General features: G+C 38.7%; 1 protein-coding gene across 3 annotated transcripts in view; it reads left to right on the top strand.

The window, feature by feature from the left end:
• LOC120461923 (rho GTPase-activating protein 26) overlaps nucleotides 1-17642 on the top strand; it is a 147941-nt gene that overhangs the window by 36914 nt on the left and 93385 nt on the right. The gene's annotated exons all lie outside the window — the stretch shown is intronic.

Raw genomic sequence — 17642 nt, 5'->3', positions numbered from 1 at the left:
GAACAGGATGGGGAGGGTAGAGAATAGATATGGGACAGGCAGAAGGACAGAAGAGTATAAAGAATGAAAAGATGGGGGGAGGCTTAAAAGAAGAGACTCCATTGAGTCAAACTACTTATTTATTTGTTTTTGCATCTTCACAGTTCTTTTAATGGCTCTTGAATGTCTTTGCTTCCAGAGAATAGACATGAATGCTTGAATCCTTAGAAATGTCTGGTACGCTGAACTGTATTGAATGTACACTTGTAGTGGACTTCCAATCTTAAAGGGATACTCCACTTTTTTTTTTTTTTTTTGGAAATAGGCTCATTTTACCACTCCCCCAGAGTTAAACAGTTGAGTTTTACCGTTTTTGAATGTATTCAGCCGATTTTTTGATATTTAGAAGAATATCAGTAACCAAACAGTCTCTCTGGTGTCATTGACTTCCATAGTATATATTTTTTCCTACTATTAAAGTCAATGAGACCAGAAACTGTCTGTTTACTGATATTCTTCTAAATATCAGAAAATCGGCTGAATGGATTTGAAAACGGTAAAACTCAACTGTTTAACTCTGAGGGGGTGGTAAAATGAGTTTATTTCCAAAAAAAGTGGAGTATCCCTTTAAAAGTATGCTATTCTGTTTATCATTCAATGATATCAACTGCATAATATCAATGTACAAGGGCATTTAAGTGTACTTAAATACAGTAGCCTACCTAGTTATGACTAGGTTTCTAATCGCACTTAAATGCATTTTAGATCGCTGTTCTTTTGTTGTGCTTTAAAGCAGTACACTTATTGTCAAATGCTGACGAAAATACTAAAGCACGTGAAAAGTACTTGATTATGAATTCAACTGTAGTGTTTTTCTTCTTTATTACATTTAAAGTTTAAGTTTATTTACACTCACTGGCCACTTTTACACCAGTTTTCCCTTCTGAACTGCCTTAAAGGATTAGTTCACTTTTGAAAAAACTTTTGCTGATAATTTACTCACCCCCATGTCATCCAAGATGTCCATGTCTTTCTTTCCTCAGTCGAAAAGAAATTTAGGTTTTTGATGAAAACATTCCAGGATTTTTCTCCATATAATGGACTTCAATGGGAACCGGATGGTTCAAGGTCCAAAAGATAGTGTTAATAACAGTTTCAGATGCAGCTTCAAATGTCTTTAAACGACACCAGACGATGAATAAGGGTCTTATCATGCGAAACGATCGGTTATTTCAAAACTTATTCCAAAAATGTAACTTTTCTAAGGACAAATGCTAGCCTTGCTATATTCTCTGAGGCGCGTTTGTAACGTCACGTAATACGTAATTACGTTCAAAAGGTCACGGGCGACGTAGCCGGAAGTACAGAATCAAAATCGTCCGACATTGTTGTTTTTCCTTTTAATTCCTTTTTTTGTAAACGGCGTTTGAGTTAGTTTGCACGTTCAACCTATGTGTTCAACTTGTAAACACTCTGACTCTGTACTTCTGGCTACGTCGCCCGTGACCTTTTGAACGTAATTCCGTAATACGTGACGTTGCAAACGCGCCTCACAGAATACAGCAAGGCTAGCATTTGTCCTTATAAAAGTTAAATTTTTGGAATAAGTTTTGAAATAACCGATCGTTTCGCATGATAAGACCCTTATTTATCGTCTCATATCGTTTAAAGACATTTGAAGCTGCATCTGAAACTGTTATTAACTGTCTTTTGGACCTTGAACCATCCGGTTCCCATTGAAGTCCATTATATGGTAAATGGTAAATGGACTGCATTTATATAGCGCCTTCATAGACCTAATGGCCACCAAAGCGCTTTACATTTGCCTCACATTCACCCATTCACACACTCATTCATACACCGACGGCGGTGTCAGCCATGCAAGGCGCCATCCAGCTCGTCGGGAGCAGCTGGGGTTAGGTGTCTTGCTCATGGACACCTCGACACTTGGTCAGGTGGAACCGAGGATTGAACCACCAACCTTTCGGTTCGTAGACAACCCACATGAACCACTGAGCCACTGCCGCCCATATATGGAGAAAAATCCTGGAATGTTTTCATCAAAAACCTAAATTTCTTTTCGACTGAGGAAAGAAAGACATGGACATCTTGGATGACATGGGGGTGAGTAAATTATCAGCAAAAGTTTTTTCAAAAGTGAACTAATCCTTTAATTCTTCGTGGCGCTCGAATCATTCCTCGTGGCGCTCGAGATTTTTGTCCATATTGACTTGATCGCATCACGCAGTTGCTTTTGATTTATCAGCTGTACATTCATGAAGCGAATATCCCGTTACAACACATCCCAAATGTGCTCTATTGGATTGAGATCTGATGACCGTGGAGGCCATTTGAGTAAAATGATGTTCAAGAAAGCAGTTTGAAGTTGATTTGAGCTTTGTGACATGATGTGTTACCCTGCTGGAAGTAGCCATTCTAAACAAGAATCGGCACACTGCCACTTTTGCTCCCAATGATTTATTACAATGAACAACGTTTCGCGTTGTTCAATTTAATAAATCCTTGGGACAACCAATACCGCATATTAAGCAATAGATAAATAAATAAACACTTCAGCTTTAACTTTTTTGTGTGTGTAAAGGTCAATGGCAGTCATGGCAGCAGTTAATGATATTTTAAACTGTTCAATGTTTTTCACCAAGACAATTTGCTTTCATGTTTTCATGCACACAAAAACACACCTGCTCACTGCTTTTCATGCTGACACTTGCTGGTTGAATGAAAAGCAGCTTTAGCCGAGACAAAGGGTGTGTATCCAGCACATGTTCGACTGCTCTCTTGTGCTCCATGTCACGAGATGTAATGTTGTCTGTGTCCTCACTTATCACACTTTCAATACACACAGCAGCTACATCTGTTTTATATACTATTTTGTTTTGTTTCTTTATACTAATACATAGAGCACAATAGCTAAATTTGGCCTTTGAGCTTGACGTTCTCTTTATCATACATTTTTCCCTTAAGTTCACTATGTTGTGTCTGTTTTGTTTACTACACCTTTAAGACTAATACATGTATGGTCGCTGTTATGATTGGCAAACTTATTTGAATGTGCAATGTGGTGCAGTTGCCAACAGTGGCAATTTCTGAATAGAAATTGATTTATTAATGTGCACAGATGTTTGTTAATGTTCATGGTTCTAATGTCATTAAATGAAGATTTGAACAACTTAGTTCTAATAAATGGTCATTTTTGGCTTTTTGATGATCATTTTGTAGCAACGAATGTTACATAGACGATCAAGTTGTTTTATTCAAAAGAGCAAGACAATCCTGTTTTTCGTGATATGACGACTTTAATATTAAACTTTGTTCCTTTCTTTGTCCGTGCTTTTCACACTTATCTCACAAATCTTTAAGCGACCAAATGACTTTGTTTGTACAAGTGAAAGTAATTAACAGGATATTGAGAGGTATAGAGAGTGTGGGGGTTTGGGGGTGGTGGTGGTTGGGGGGTGGAGTACTCTGCGTTCGGGCCAATTACCAAGATCAGAGCCCTCTCCCCGGACAACACGCCAAATACGTTTTACAATTTATTCTATCCGACTGATTTGTAAGTGTGAGCTCGTGAAAACATAGTCTTACACACTGATGCAATAAATCCAAAACAACCAAAACTGGTACAAACCTCACAAACCTTTTCACATGATAAACACAAAAGATACAGCCAATGGATAGGCACATTTTTATTCATCCATGTACTAGACAAAAAAAAGTATTTGTTGTAACAGCACATAGTAGAGCTCTCAAAGTCTTAAACACATCTACCTGTTTTTCTCCCTGAAGGGTCTTATGATCAAGGCAAAGGTGAAGTGACTCAAATTTGGCCTTACTCGTAGCCCAGCCTCCTTCATAGTCATACCATGGACAAAGACATGGGCAAGAGTGGCACAACTTTCTGCAAATTCCTCCCCCTCCTCCTTCTCCACCACCTCCTACTCTTCCTCTTCCTTTACCTCCTCATCCACTTCCATCTCCTCCTCCTCATCCTCCACTCTAGTGTCCTCAACCTCTTCCTTCATGTCTTTCTGGATCCATTATTCCAAAACCCAGTAAACTGACTCTGGCCCTTTTATCTATTGAAGGTTCTGAATGTAATCAATTTTGGCTCTTAGTATTTTCATTTGGGTAATTGTGTGCTAACTGAGCTGAAGATGTGCTGACTTGAGTGAACACTATTGAATGCTAATGCTTTCTAAATAACAAAAGGGTGTAGGAAATGAGAAATTAAGGGATTTGTGTGTAGAGTTTGCCTGATTCCTTAGAAGTGAAAACTCGCTGGTGCTCTGTTTGAACATCCCGACCAGCCTGACGCAGCAAAATTGTCTTGAACAGTGGCATGAGTTGTCATGAGGCCGGGGAGTGTTCAAGAAATCATTGAAAGTGGTTCAGAAATTACATGATTACATTTTAAAATTGGGTAATGAAAAGCTGGCAAATCAAATACGAATATTATGTGCTAGAGATACATACTCATGTCTACAGAAAAGGTATAATGGATTTTTTTGTATTTGACCATAAACAAAACAGACACACAACAGTAAATGTTGACATAGATGAAGGTGGAGCCAGATGAATGGAGGCTCAGAGTGGCACTGTTGGCTTGGAGGACCAATGTGGAGCCGGAGGATTAGAGGACCAAGATAAGGGCCCAAGTGCATCCAAAGGCCCAGAAGTCCATGGTGGAGCCAGATGAATGGAGAGTCAGAGTGGCACTGTTGGCTTGGAGGACCAATGTGGAGCTGGAGGATTAGAGGGCCGAGATAAGGGCCCAAATGCATCCAAAGGCCCAGAAGTCCATGGTGGAGCCAGATGAATGGAGAGTCAGAGTGGCACTGTTGGCTTGGAGGACCAATGTGGAGCTGGAGGATTAGAGGACCGAGGTGAAGCCGGTGGGAATGAGGACAATGGAAGAGCTGGAGGGGATAAGGGCCCAAGTGCATCCAAAGGCCCAGAAGTCCATGGTGGAGCCAGGGGGGTGACAGACCAAGGAGAGACAGTGGAACAAGGGAGCCCGCCCAGTGGAACCAGAGAAAAGACAGACTACGGTGGAATCAAGAGATCGACAAGCAACGGTTGAGCTGCAGGATCGGAGGGGCCGAGGAAAAATCATTGGCTCAGAGCATCAAGGTGGAGCAGAAGGGTCAGATCTGTTCCCAATTCCACAACTCCCAAGGCCATGTTGGCTGAGAAGAGTCAGAAGAGCAGGAGGATGAGGAGGAGCCAGGGAACTGGAACCAGGGAGTTTACATGGCTGGCAGAATCGGTGGAGGAGGAAGGGCCAAGAAACTGGACGAAATTGTAAAGTCTAACAAGCTGAAAGGGACCAGCAGAGGAGGAAAACTTTAGGGGTGGTTTTCAGGGTAGGAACTAACTCCTGGTAGGACAGGTCAATGAGCGCTGGCTCCAGGACAGACATGGCAACTGAAGGTCCATTTTGTGAGTGTGAGGGTCTTGAATTCTCCTCCTCACCTACTGTGAAAGTGGATCCACAAATGAAGGAATACCCACTCACGAGAGATCCCTTGAGGACTATCCTTGGGCAGTCGTGCCTTTGTAGGTGGTTTGAGTCTAGCACAGAAGACACACACAGAGGCAATCACCGGGGTAGTCAACTATGTCACTCGTGTCGTCCTCGGAGGACGATTTGTTCCACTGCTAGATCCATTTTGGTTGGTTATTCTTTCACATGTATGCAAGAACAGTTGAGGTGAGGATCTAATTGAAAATGCGGTCTTTAAAGGGTCATGAATTGAGAAATGAAAGTTTCCTTGATCTTTTGACATGCAAGAGGTCATTGTACTAAAGGAAGTTTCAGAATTCAAAACTTCCTTGTTAGTAACAGCTCCAAGCTCCTAAAATGACTGGTTTTGGGTTTTGTAACAGTATAATGTAATACTGCTACAAAAGACTTCATCTGCAGACAATCAGCGCCTTATTTTACATCATTGCCTCTTGAGCGGAGCCCACCAATTTGCTCATGTCATGTAGTAAATACAAGAGAGACACAAACACAGGAATTATGAAAAATGTTATTATTTATTATAGCTCCATGTTTCCCCGCTCACTCCCCAGCATCACTCAACTTGTGCATAATATCCACATGGAAGATAATTAGAATTCTTGTCTAATACAATTATTTTACCCAATCTGATCTATAAATAACACCAAATTTGTTGTTGTTGGCACACTTTGTAGAGAAATAAAAATTGCCTTCACAAAAAAGAATACAGAGAGAGAAAGCGCGAAGGGATGCTGCTAAAGCCTGTTCAACATTGCATGCATGGATTCAAAGCTCCAGCATGTCAGCAGGTAAATCATCATATAGAATATTTAGCAGAAAGTTGTATGGTATATTACCTATTATAATCATTGGTCTTAGTTGATACTAGAATTTATTACATACATTTTATATTATTTTATTAAGACCATATCAATAATATACATGAATATACACGATACATGATTATACAATAATATCTTGTAGGCTATATACATGATATACAAGATGAGGCAGACTCAGAGAGTGAGGGAGAGCCCACTGACTGAGCATCTGCCAAATCAGACAGTTAAACTGGCTGACAGTAAAGGAATATGCTAGAGTGTGATAGGAAGAAAGATAAACATTGAATTACTTGAATGGAAGAGTAATTGCAACAACTTAAATTGAATTAGCACCAAGCCTAATTGTATTTACAATAGGATTGTAAAAGGTTTGTTATTCATTCTCTATATTACAATCATTCTGCCTTTGTCAACTGAAGAGTCAAGAATAATAATTTAAATATGTTTTTTTTTAGAAAATGCAATACTGTATATAACACCTTGTTAATGTCATGCCAACCACTATTTCATGTGTGGACAGTGTAGTGCAGAACATCTGTCCACAGAGTAAAGAAAGAAGGCAAAGGAATGACCAAATATGACCAAAGACAAACCAGAGACAGCATTTGCTACAGGGCTACTTGCTCTTGCTATGCTAATTGTGATAATAATATCCTTGTGTATAATTTTGACTTGTTTGATGTTTTGATCATATGCTAATGACTCTGAATACTGACTTCTGAATAGTCATAATCTCTCCACTAAGTGCTCCGTGCTGATTACACATTCATTTTAAATCCATGAATTATTAATGTTGCACCAGTCCTTCAGTGTATGGTGGACAAAGAGATTATGCAAATGTAGGATCATAATGTCTGGCATGAAAATTGAGACCCTTTAAGACAAGTGAAGTCATTTCACTCGTCGGCCATCTTTAGCCGCTTTCCGACCGGAGGGACTTTTGCAGTTCCTAGAACCTAACGTTCCTATAACCAGCCCGTTCTCATCCTTTAACGTCATATAGAACACTATATGCAAAAACGGCGCTATACTACGCACATGGCACCCTTTATCATTAATATAACACGCGAACCCAAGACGTCATAAATCTTTTAGCGTGAATATGACACGGAGACCCTACCCCACACCTAAACTTAGCCCTCACAGCGCGTATTATATTAACGATAACGGGTGCCATGTGCGTAGTATAGTGCCGTTTTTGCATATAGCGTTCTATATGACGCTAACGGATGAGAATGCGTTGCTATAACCCTTTTTTTCTCGTGTTCCGACCGCACTAAATTGGGGATTTTTTAGTTCCTCAGACCGTAGTTTCTATAACTCTTTCAGTACCTAGTCTAGAGCGAGGACTTTTTTAGTTCCCTTTCCCTAGGTCTACGTTGATTGGTTCAACTTATAAGTCATGCCCACTGTCAACACGGAACTTGTAGCGTGCTGTCTGCCATACGCTGTGTGTTTTTGCAAAACATTACAAGGAGGATTAAGACAAACATAACCAGCTAATTGCTAATGCTAGCTAAACTTACCCGTCGTTTTGTTTGCCTCCTGCGCTCTGCTCTTTTATCTTCTTCCATTATATTACTTAATATCATATTACGCTGGAGCCTTCGTCTTCAGTGTTTCTCTGTACATAACTCAAGCATAATCTTTAAACGCCGCCGTTCGTTCTCCGTTATTAAGGTCCTGGCAAGGCAGAACAGGAACATTGCAGTAGCCTCCTCCATGCTGGTTTGTTGTTGTTGTATGTGGCCGCCTACGTCTAGTGATGACGCTATAAAGACCGTCGCCGTGGTTGCGTTACCCCTCCTACCAGTTCCTATAGCTACTTGGCCAGTGCGAATGCAAGCAGCAAAACCGAGTTTGGGGGAGAGTAGTTCTTAAGTGGACAGTTCCTATAACTAAGTTCTTGTAACTACTTGGTCAGAAAGCGGCTTTTGAAATGCCTCTCGGGCGTGCAAGTCCAGCTCCTATCTCTTTGAATGGGGAACCATCAAATTCTCCAAAACTGTTCGCTAAGCTTACGATTAAATTTCATATTTGAAATCACCAATGAAATCTGACAACTGTCTCATAAATTTAGTTTCATGACAGAAAATAACATGCGCGTCTGACTGTTTCTAACGGAACCGGAGCTTCTAACGGCAGCTACAGTGATGCGATGACTTTACCAATCGGCGATTGGCTCGTATTTAGAAGGCGGGACTTATTCCGCCCTATTGAGCGTTACACTTTTCCCAATTCAAAACAATACGAGAGGTGAGTCTTGTGTTATTCTATAGTCTTTGCCTCACTTTGACTGATACTACTTTTGAGATTTGTGTGATTCTACTTCTATGTAACATAATATTACTTATGGATGATTGAGTTATGAAAAAAAAATTGCTCATTCTTTTGTCACGTGTGCCAAAGAAACAACTGTGCAAATATAATGCAATGTTGAAGGCAGACGGACCGCCAACAAATTAAGTTGTTTAGCAGTTGTTGACATCTCTTACCAAAATAGTGTTGGTTTGAGCCTACGAGCGGGACAGGGCCTTTAGTGAGTTTGTTGCAGTGATTCATGTGTATTTGCTGACATTGCAGGGATTAAGTATCCGGTTGTAACTCACATCCTACCCTATTATTCATTTCCTTTTCCTGTGGCATAGCACCGTCCTCCTCTCTGAAGGACGTGTGCATCGGAAATCCACTTTCATGGTCCATCGGTACTCAATCAAAATCCACTTCCTGTATGCATGTTACTACAACAGAGAAAACACAAGACTTATTTCATCGGTGTTTACATTTTCAGAGAATTTCACTGATTTTTTTTTTTTTGCCTTGAGGGCTGCATGGAGGAAACGTATTCCAGCGTCCGTTTGTGAAAGGTTAACAAGTCATTTCATGCTCATTAAGTTGCTAACACCGCTGTAACTGTACTTCAGCTGCAAGCGTCAGTCACACAAATCCCAGATGCCTGCAGCTTTCATCTTATCTTGCTGACTAAACTGAATGAGCAGAAATTGCAGTGCTCTGAAATGGACCCAAACACAACAAGAGTCAATTCCACAGAGGTCAATTAGACTAGAGGATGTAGAGTGTAACTGCAGGCCTTCATTCTTTGAGCAACTGCTCATCTGTCTCCATGTTTGTTTACTGTGTTGTCGATTTTAAAAAATACAAATCTCCTTTTGTGTGCTGAAACAATAAAAAACACAAAAGATAAACTGTATAAACTTTGTAACGTGCACTCCGAGGAGGCTAGTGTGTGGTGAAAGCGAGCAAGAAACATCCCGAAATCAAAAGAAAATTCTCTATTAAGTAAAAGCAGCCAGATGTTCCAGTTGACATTCACCTTAGAGTATCAGTTAAATTGAACAATTGTTGTCGCAAACATCTTGTGCAGTCGTTTGTAGATTTGAAATAGACATGTATCCTTAACAGTGTGATCTATCGCAATGGCATCATTATAAATATGACTTCATGTTTATTTCTCTTTTGTTTATGCAAATTCCCATTTGGTCTTTGACAACCCTGTTATGGTCCATATGTCAGAAATGTGTTTGTTTTGTTATGAATGAATGCACTTGAATGCATATCTGCATCTTCTTCAAATTATATCTTAATTGATTTGCTCATAAAAGTGTTCCAAGTAAAATATCTCACTGGTGTGTGTGTGTGTCCAACAGTAATGTGGCTGTGTTTTGCTGAGTAGACTTTGGCTTCTGACTAGCTCTCACTGTGTGGCCCAGTACAGCTCCCTGCTGGTAAAGTGCTGTGTGTAATGGAAGCTCTGCCGTTTGGACCATCTGGAGAGATTTGTCTTCCAGGTCTTCACTGGCCTCCATTACTAAGGCTTTTATCACATATACAGTACCGCTCTAGATGTCACTTTTTCCCCCTCTATGAGTATCAGAATGAATGCAAATAGGTCGACACAAAATTACCGACATAATTGGTTATTGCTTATTTATCATTATATTATATATTGTTACATGAAAAGATGTTATTAACTTAGCTGCCAAGTTAAAGGGCACCTATTATATACCTTTTTACAAGATAAAAGAATGTATTTGTGAAGTTTCAGCTAGGGCCGGGCGATAAAACGATAACGATAATTATCGTGATATAATTTTCCTCGATAAAACGATATCAAGAGGTCGATAAATGTTCGATAATGTGTATGCATCAAAAGCGGAACGAAACTCATTTAAACCGCGCGCGCCACACGGAGCATTTATCCGCTCGGGTCAAAGTCCAAATGGCAGTGCATTGCAGCGCGAGCTCACGCATACGCGCCTCTGATCGTTTTGCTCACGAGATCCAGTGAGAAGCGCTTGAGTTCAGCGAAGAACACAAATGTCAAGTTTAAAGGCAGATGAAATACCGCTGACAAAAAGGAGAAACACTGCGTGCAACGATACAGTCAGAATCTGAATTGATACTGAATCCATTTAGCCTACCATGGATTTACTGTAAGGTTTGCCTGGTAATATTAACTGCACCATGAAATGTGGGATATTATACATATTGAATTGTATAATATTATTAATGTAGACAATGTATTATGACTAATGGAATATAAGTACAGTATTTAATAATGTATTTAACTGTTAGGCTATTGTTTTTCATATAAAAAATACAGAAACCATAAAGTTATGCCATAGTGAGGAGCTAAGTTATAGGCTATACCTGGTTTTATCTGTGGTTATCATGATCTAAATGCATGATACTGGATGACCAATGGTTAATTTGAATACAACTCAAACAGTCAGAATATTACTTTTTACCAAATAAAAATGTGGTTGTTACTTAAGGAAAAAAAAAACAAAACAGATGTTACTGTTTTTGTTAATGAACATAAATTTAAAGAGTAGTTTAAAAACACAATTAACACTCTGGTTTATACAACTTTCACTTAGTTGCAAAAATCTGCCTTTAAACTTGAAAAAAATAAATATTTGACATATATCGTGATAATCATCGATATCGACTGATATAAAAAAAAATTATCGTGATAATTTTTTTTTGGCCATATCGCCCAGCCCTTTTTAGGGTCTGTTGTAGCCCTCAAACCGTATTCACTTTATAGCCCTTAATCCTGTTATTGTGGACAGATGTGGGCACAGAGGACTCAGGTGTGATCCTAATTTTTACTTATTATAAATGTTATATCACTGTCTTCGATAAAGTTTTGTTTATCCATTTATGGTGTTTTTTATTTTGGGGGTAATTTTGAATTTATTTACTTCAAAAAGTACCATATTGTCTATGTAAATTATGCTTATTTTCATGTTTTATTTTTTAATTTTTTTTAACTACATTAAATTCCAATAAGTTCTTAGAGCTAAAACCTAAAGATGAAGTGACTTTGCTGTCACCTGGTGTCTTTGCTGTCACCTGGTGTCTTATTTTGGCTTATTTTAGAATGCTCTAAATTACAGTTTTTCCCATTCATTTCTATGGGTGCCCATTTTTGACCCAAATACAAGATTAAGGAGTTTTTTTTTCACCCACTAAACATTGTAGAATTGTGTGTGTTCAGGAGGCAAACTTAGGAGAAGTAGCCAAGTCTTGTACCGCTCAGATCAAGGGAAGTCTTTTTAAAAAAATAAATCAAAACTATTTTGCCCACATTTGTCCAGAATACGGTTTTAGGGTTAAAAGAGCTGTTTTAGTGTGTACCACCTTTACTCACTTTTTCCATAATAATTAGTCTTTTTAAAACAATAACAATAACCAATTGTGTAGTCAGTGTTACATGTAGACAGATCTCCCTCAGAAAGTTTGTGATTTTTAAGTAAGCATCTAGTTTCTGAATACATAACATACATGTTTAACAGAGCTAGTGGGTTGTTCAAAGTGACTGCTAAGTGTCTTCCGTAATGGTCTTGAGAAACAAATTACACTTCTTCACTTGGCTGAGGCTGAGTTATGTACTCCTGGACCTCAACCAAAGGCTCTGTTCATGTCATCTTTCTGTTAGCTTTCCAAAACACTACCTGGATGTGATCCAGACATTTGCATTGCAGAAATTCTGGGTAGTATGAGAAATACTATATGTTGAGAAGAAACTGCAGTTCACTAACCTTCAAGATACTCATAATTTCATATATTTAAACTACAAGCTACTTATTTGATAAAGGAGCTAGCTGCACTATTAGCAAAAAGCTAACTACTACACTGAAGCTAGTCTAGCGTAGCCTGTCCTTCTGCCGTTAGTCTTGACAGTTTGTTTTGTTCTGCATGTTTAGGGGCGTGAAAATGTAAAGTCGATGTCCCTGCGATAACAAACCGGTTTGCATCTACTAAGTTTACTGCGACATTGGTACCTCAAACTTCCCATACTTGTTAAAAATCCAGCATTTAGTTGCTGGATTCCCCAAAAATCCTGTAGAATTCAACCAATCAGATCCCAAAGTGTTTCCCATTTTGCTTTCCTTGTGCATCAGACGTTCAGCCAACTGTCCTTGGGCGTCATGTCTGAGCGGCTGTTTACACGACACCCTTTTCTACTAAAAACAAAACTTTATATGCGTTTTGGCCGGTCAAAACACGGCAAAGCCTTTTTGGGTGCCTGAAAGCGCAAACTTTTTAAAACAGGTTTCAAAGTGTACGTTTTTGAAAATGGTCTGTGTGTAAACAACAAACTGTGAATTTTGCTTGTAGTTCCACCAGAATTCCACTGGGGGCAATCACCCGAGTGCAAAATGAATGGGAGTCTATGGAGCTAGACGGCTAAATTTGTTTCTGTCACCTGATTGCCGGTGAGAAATCTCAGATTTTTCTGTACTTTTTGCAAGTTAAACATGGCTTATAGGTCGAAAGTTGAATGAACGAGTATAATGTCCTTTCGATTTCTTACAGGTTGAGTTGTTGTTGCCCATAACAAGCTAGCATTCTGCCAATGGACGATGATTGGTCAGTGAAGGACTGATTACGACCAGAGATACTGCTTGATGGCATGCACATGCCTATTAAGTGTTCAGTCTATAGTGTTATATCGCCATCTAATGGCCTGGCAGAAGAATACAGCGTTTTTAGTCGTTTTCGCGGATCCGTGTGAACAGGGATCGTTTTGACAATGGTGTCGTCTGTAAGAGAAAAACTTAATGGAAACACTTCTCAGTTTTAACCATATTGTTGTCCTGTAAATAAAACAAGACACCAAACGATTCACTAAAATGGATTGCACCTCCAGACACTACAGTAGCAAGATTCTAGGAAAGCGAGTAGATTCATTTTTCTCAGATCTGTGGCATGTAGCAATGTAGGATTTTTCCATAAAAAATTCTTATGGGAAAAAAACTATTTGTTGTTGTTGTTTTCGTTCACGCTGCTTAAAAATGTAGGTACTTTTGTACAGTTTAAGTTTTTATTTTTGTGCTGTTGCTGGTTTTAGTTAGAAACCTTGAGCTCATCTGTTAGTCTTTGTGTGATTCATTCATCTCATTTGAGATATTAAAAAAATGCACATGTTCATGAACATCCGAAATAGTTGATGAAGGACGATGAAGGATTTGGGAGGGCCGATCCTCCCTCACATAAATGGAAGCTCCCTGCAGACAGCAGCTGGTATCCGTTCCACACCAGCAGCGATCTGTCTCATCCCAGTGCAGGAAACTTTCCAATCAAGGCCAGATTACATACTTTAATGTTTCCATTTTCTCATTGTCACTGTGGACATGTTCACACTTCAGGTTTTGGGGGTGACGACCACATTTAAAGGCCTGTTATTGCTCCTTGTGTGTAGGAATCGCTCCTGTGTATGATATTTTAGTTTTTTTTATGCAATTCAAAAAACATTTGAATGCATTTTGAATAGGCTGACATTATAAGATAAAATGCTATTATGTACAACGAACTTGAATAGAGCTCTTCTGTGATGAACATTTCTGAATTAGGCGAGTATAAAGTCAAAAATGACTGTGTGGCTCAAGTGTGCTGATATATTTCAGTAAAAAAAAAAAAATCAGGAAATGAAAATCCTTGTTTGGAGGAAACTATTATTATTATTTCTTAAAGGGACAGTTCACTTTGAAATTAATGTTTGATATGTTTTAGCTTACAGTACATCAAGGGCATCCAAGATGTAGGTGTCTTTGTTTCCGCAGTAGTTTCAATTTTGATATTTTTAGGTCAAACCGTTCTTGTTGGTCAGTCATATACAGTATAATGCAGGTCTATGGTCACCACCTCAAAGAGCATGCACAGAGAAGTCCAAATTAAACATTATTTAATGACTTGTAAATGTAAGTACACATTGATGACCTAAGACACGAAACGAGCGTGTGAGAAAACGAACAGTACATCGTTTTTACCTCTTCTGCGGGCGCTTCGGGAGTGATCTTTCGGGCGGTTGCGAAAAAAAAAATCAACGTTGGCTGTTCCATTGCGATTTCCTGTATATCTAAATATTTTTAGATCTTCACAGTGAAAGGTAACGCTTCTGAAATCTCGGTGTAAACAATGAGTGACGTACACGCACGACACATCACTTTCCCCCTTTAAGGGAAAAAAAAGCAGTTTTGTTAAAGGGATAGATCAGATAAAATGTTTAATTATGTCATTTACTCACCCTCAAGTTTTTCCAAGTTTTACCTTTTCCACTGCTTTACACAAAAAGAAGATATTTTGAAGAATATCGGTTGATGGACTCTATTGACTCCCCCCCCCCCCCCCTCCAAGAAGATATTTTGAAGAATATCGGTTGATGGACTTAATTGACTCCCCCCCCCCCTCCAAACTATGGAAGTCAATGGAGTCCATCAACTGTTTCCTTCAAAATATATACTTTTGTGTTCAGTTGAAGAAAACAAATGTATACAGGTTTTGAACGACTTGAGAGTGAGTAAATGATGACCGAATTTTAATTTTGGGGTGAACTAACCCTTTCAAATATTTGAAAATCTTTTATGTGGTGTGACCAAAAGAAGCCATGTGGTGCACCAAAACATGTAGGACAAAAACTGAAAAAGGTTTCATCAAGAGAACCAAGAAGTCTCTTGTGAAACTGAAATGGACCTTTTTATGACATGGCATGCTTAGTTTAGATTAAAAATGCCTCTAAAATGTAGAGGAAATTTACTAAAGTTTGTTAACTAACGTTTCCGTGTGCTCTGAGCATTCAAGCGTCAGCAGAATGCCACTGGAGCCTTCGGAAACAAAAAATCCTGCATCTTTTTATTTGATTTCCTGTCTAGTTGGCTTGTATTTGCGAGTGTTTGTGCGTCCATACACAACTGTACGTGTGCATTCCTTCCGGGCGCTTGGACGGCACCATTGTGTCGCTGGGCAGAAGGCAGGAAGCAGGGCACGCTGAGGAGACAAATTTTGGGGAATTCTGTGTTCTTGGAGGACATGTGGAGGAAAAAGCTTGTGGATGTCAATAGAAGCTGATTATTTTTAGCGCTGGTTGCTACTTAACAATTCATTCTTGGATTCCCGAGTGCTAAAATAACTGTCCGTAGATACCAAGTGGAAGATTGTTGGAAAGTAGCGTTGTCACTTTACCAAAATCAACAGTCGATCCCAATACTAGTTCAATTAAATTATTATTGATGCCAAGGCAAAAACGACTATGCTTTTGATTATACCCATGAGATCTCATAACTTCACTGGTAATTGGTGTGAATTTTTTTTATGAGAGATTCATGCAGATTTAACAATTTTACAGTTTTGTTCAAGCATTTTAAAACGGCTTGTAACCTCGTAGCTTGGTAAGCCAAAAAGTGTCGTATTTCTTTCCATGAAAAATGATTTAATCTGTTTCACAAGATGTAAATGTATGGCCTAAAGAATTTGTATGCTGGCAGTCTCACAATTGAGTTGATTATTATTACTTATGTCATTTGTGTTTGAGAGAGTTTACACACACAGGGAATTAAGTTTGCCCAAAATGTGCTTTTGATTTCGACACGTTGACAGTCACACACAGAATGTTTGGCTCATATCGCTGTGAGTGATCCATTCTTTTGAAAAGAGCTGCAAAGCCAAATCCTTAAAGCTGCAGTCCGCAGTTTTTTTCTCTTTGTCGCCATCTCTGTTCGAAATCTGCAATTGCAGTCATTCGTGGGATTCAACTTTACTTGAGTTGTACTTCGACACATCACAGGGTGGATGAACACAATGTTTGAGGATACTGTGAGGCTGTCAGTCACCATGCTGGTGTGGATACTGGCATTAGATTATTATTTTCGGAAATATGACCAACATAAGAATTTTCACCGGAAAATGCCATCAGAACTAGTAAGAAAAATCCACTTTTGTTCTGGTTCTGACATTGCAGTAAATCCTGCTGATTAAATCTAACAATCGCTTATAAGTTATCACGCAAAACCGTGCAAATTTTTCTTTGTTCTCAAATTTTTAAAGGGATAGTTGACTTTGAAATCAATTTTTGGTATGTTTTAGCTTACCTCGAGGCCATCCAAGATGTATCTTTGTTTCCGCAGTATTTTCAATTTCGTTATTTTTAGGTCAAAAACCGTTCTTGTCTATCAGTCATATAATGGAGGTCTATGGTCACCACCTCAAAGAGCATGCACAGAAAAGTCCAAATTAAACATGATTTATCGACTCATAAATGTAAATACACATTGATGGCCTAAGACACGAAACGAGCAGTTTGTGTGAGAAAACAAACAGTATTTATATCGTTTTTACCTCTCGTAATCACAGTCACATCCAAGTGATCCGAGGGACGCTTTGTGGCTGCGATTACAAGAGGTAAAAACTATATAAATACTGTTCGTTTTCTCACACAAACTGCTCGTTTCGTGTCTTAGGCCATCAATGTGTATTTACATTTATGAGTCGATAAATCATGTTTAATTTGGACTTCTCTGTGCATGCTCTTTGAGGTGGTGACCATAGACCTCCATTATATGACTGATAGACAAGAGCGGTTTGACCTAAAAATATAATATTTTATTTTTCATTTTTCAAACAAGCATATTTTAAATTGTTAGTATCCTTTCTACTTCATGTTTAATCTGTATAAACTTTTCATTAACAGCAACTGTTAATACTATCAAGCCTTTATGTTAAGATAAGGTATCTTATCTAGTATGACTCACAGTTAGAGAAGGGGAAACCAGTCTTACTTTTCGGTAACAGATAAGGCCAATCTATGTTCTTATGTAACTGATTTTAAAAAGTTATGAACTCTCATAAATCAAACATTTTTATGTCTAACTTGTAAGAGTCTTTGCAGTTTAATACATATGTCTATCATTTAATCCAAGGATCTTAATGATTAATCATTCATTTGGAATTGGAACATCTATAGATTTATAGTATGTGCGATTTATCTCAAA

Source organism: Pimephales promelas, chromosome 19 (genome assembly GCF_988280905.1).
Source record: "Pimephales promelas chromosome 19, fPimPro1.hap1.1, whole genome shotgun sequence".
NCBI classification, from domain to species: Eukaryota; Metazoa; Chordata; class Actinopteri; order Cypriniformes; family Leuciscidae; genus Pimephales; species Pimephales promelas.
This window is presented reverse-complemented; position numbering and strand designations above follow the sequence as displayed.